The 2,500-nt window shown below is 57.6% G+C and overlaps 1 non-coding gene across 1 annotated transcript in view; it reads left to right on the forward strand.

Moving 5' to 3' along the window:
• Window positions 1-1,441: 1,441 nt before the first annotated feature.
• LOC124773805 overlaps window positions 1,442-2,500 on the forward strand; it is a 1,909-nt gene continuing 850 nt past the window's right edge. Inside the window, exon 1 of the ribosomal RNA XR_007014921.1 lies at window positions 1,442-2,500. This exon is cut by the window's right edge and continues 850 nt beyond it. This is a non-coding gene — a ribosomal RNA (small subunit ribosomal RNA).

The following is a 2,500-nucleotide window of genomic DNA, read 5'->3' on the forward strand; positions in this document are numbered from 1 at the left end:
CAATCTGTACTGCACATTCGTCCTTATGTACTGAATGATACATCGTGGCACATGTGTGACCGCACAACGACTGCGCCCAAAAACGGCGGACCATACAGTGCAAATATTGTGCACGCAGCTACGTGTCGTCTCCCTATGAGAGCTGGATTGCAGTGTGGTACGCCATAGAGACGTGTGGGAGGAACGGACGCCGTGGATGGCGATCAGCATGAGCTGTCTGTTGATGTATTCGGACCTAGTCGTCTCTCCTCACACACCGTGATGGCATGGTGCACCGCGTTCCATATCTGCGACATGCTACAGAGGCCGGTTGACAGTCGTTCGAGCAATGGACATCGCATACGTACGGGGGCCACCTTCCACGTATTGTCTAGGCGTGCACATTTTGTTGCGTGTATGTGGGCAGACGTAGTGTGGCGTGACACCTGACACAGGCATGCAATAATCGTTGAAGTTGCAAATGGCGATGGACGCCTGCGTTTTCTGGTGAAGTTACGCAAATGAACAAATGGTAACCTGTTGTGGTGCGGTTGTTCTCGCTAGGGGTGAATCGGTGATGGCGACGATAGGTTGAGGTACTAACCGGTTGTTCCAGCGATACCCACCATGCCGACGAAACTGAACGGCATCTGGGTGTGAAGCGATACGCGGCGGTGGCTGGGTGGGACCGTCCCCGGCCGGTGAGGGGGCGCCTCCCGGCGTGCTGGCCGCGCGGTGCGTGGGCGCACGCGCTACAGCCGGCTGGTGGGGGCGGCCAGTGGCAGGCGCGCCGGCCGACGGACGCGGCAGGCGTCGCAGCTGCGCGCCGGCGCACCCTGCGCGCGGCGCCGTGCGGCCAAAGTAGGTCCTCGCGGGCCCGGTGCGAAGCGCGGTGGACATCTTCAGTGTGCTGGTCCGATTGAGGACTGTGTGCGTTGAGGATGCGCCGCCGCCCGGCGCTCGGCGCCGCGACGCCGTCTGCTGCTCGGTCGCCCCAGCGGTTCTCGCTGGTGGTTTGTATCGCAGCTGTGCGGATGTGTTGGCGCGTGCGCTGTGCTGGGAGAGTTCGCTTCGGCACCCAAGTGGGGCTTTTGTCCTTCTGTGGCGCTGGCGTTGGAGCTGCCGGTCACCGTAGGTGGCGCGTGTTGTCTCCCGCCGGCAATGCCACGACAGCACGCTCCCGGGCCTCTGTCGGCAGCGGCAAGCTCAGTTGGGAGCACGGGTGGTCGCACCGAAAGCGTCTACTCGCCTAACTCCGGGCGATTGCGCCTCTCTCGAACCCGACCAAGTACTTGGGACGGCGCTGCGCGCCGCCGGGACCTGAGAGGGTTTCGAGGTGTATTGTGCAGGGGAGCTCAGCCTCCTCCTGTTTGCAGAATGATTGAGCGGACGCTTGCGTGTTCGCGCGGGCCCCCGGGACACACTCCCGGGCGGCCGGCTGCTCAGCTCTAGTTGACGCAGCTCCCTGGTTGATCCTGCCAGTAGTCATATGCTTGTCTCAAAGATTAAGCCATGCATGTCTCAGTACAAGCCGCATTAAGGTGAAACCGCGAATGGCTCATTAAATCAGTTATGGTTCCTTAGATCGTACCCACGTTACTTGGATAACTGTGGTAATTCTAGAGCTAATACATGCAAACAGAGTCCCGACCAGAGATGGAAGGGACGCTTTTATTAGATCAAAACCAATCGGTCGGCTCGTCCGGTCCGTTTGCCTTGGTGACTCTGAATAACTTTGGGCTGATCGCACGGTCCTCGTACCGGCGACGCATCTTTCAAATGTCTGCCTTATCAACTGTCGATGGTAGGTTCTGCGCCTACCATGGTTGTAACGGGTAACGGGGAATCAGGGTTCGATTCCGGAGAGGGAGCCTGAGAAACGGCTACCACATCCAAGGAAGGCAGCAGGCGCGCAAATTACCCACTCCCGGCACGGGGAGGTAGTGACGAAAAATAACGATACGGGACTCATCCGAGGCCCCGTAATCGGAATGAGTACACTTTAAATCCTTTAACGAGTATCTATTGGAGGGCAAGTCTGGTGCCAGCAGCCGCGGTAATTCCAGCTCCAATAGCGTATATTAAAGTTGTTGCGGTTAAAAAGCTCGTAGTTGGATTTGTGTCCCACGCTGTTGGTTCACCGCCCGTCGGTGTTTAACTGGCATGTATCGTGGGACGTCCTGCCGGTGGGGCGAGCTGAAGGCGTGCGACCGCCTCGTGCGTGCTCGTGCGTCCCGAGGCGGACCCCGTTGAAATCCTACCAGGGTGCTCTTTATTGAGTGTCTCGGTGGGCCGGCACGTTTACTTTGAACAAATTAGAGTGCTTAAAGCAGGCAAGCCCGCCTGAATACTGTGTGCATGGAATAATGGAATAGGACCTCGGTTCTATTTTGTTGGTTTTCGGAACCCGAGGTAATGATTAATAGGGACAGGCGGGGGCATTCGTATTGCGACGTTAGAGGTGAAATTCTTGGATCGTCGCAAGACGAACAGAAGCGAAAGCATTTGCCAAGTATGTTTT

The sequence above is a fragment of the Schistocerca piceifrons genome, unplaced genomic scaffold (genome assembly GCF_021461385.2).
Source record: "Schistocerca piceifrons isolate TAMUIC-IGC-003096 unplaced genomic scaffold, iqSchPice1.1 HiC_scaffold_956, whole genome shotgun sequence".
Taxonomy (NCBI): domain Eukaryota; kingdom Metazoa; phylum Arthropoda; class Insecta; order Orthoptera; family Acrididae; genus Schistocerca; species Schistocerca piceifrons.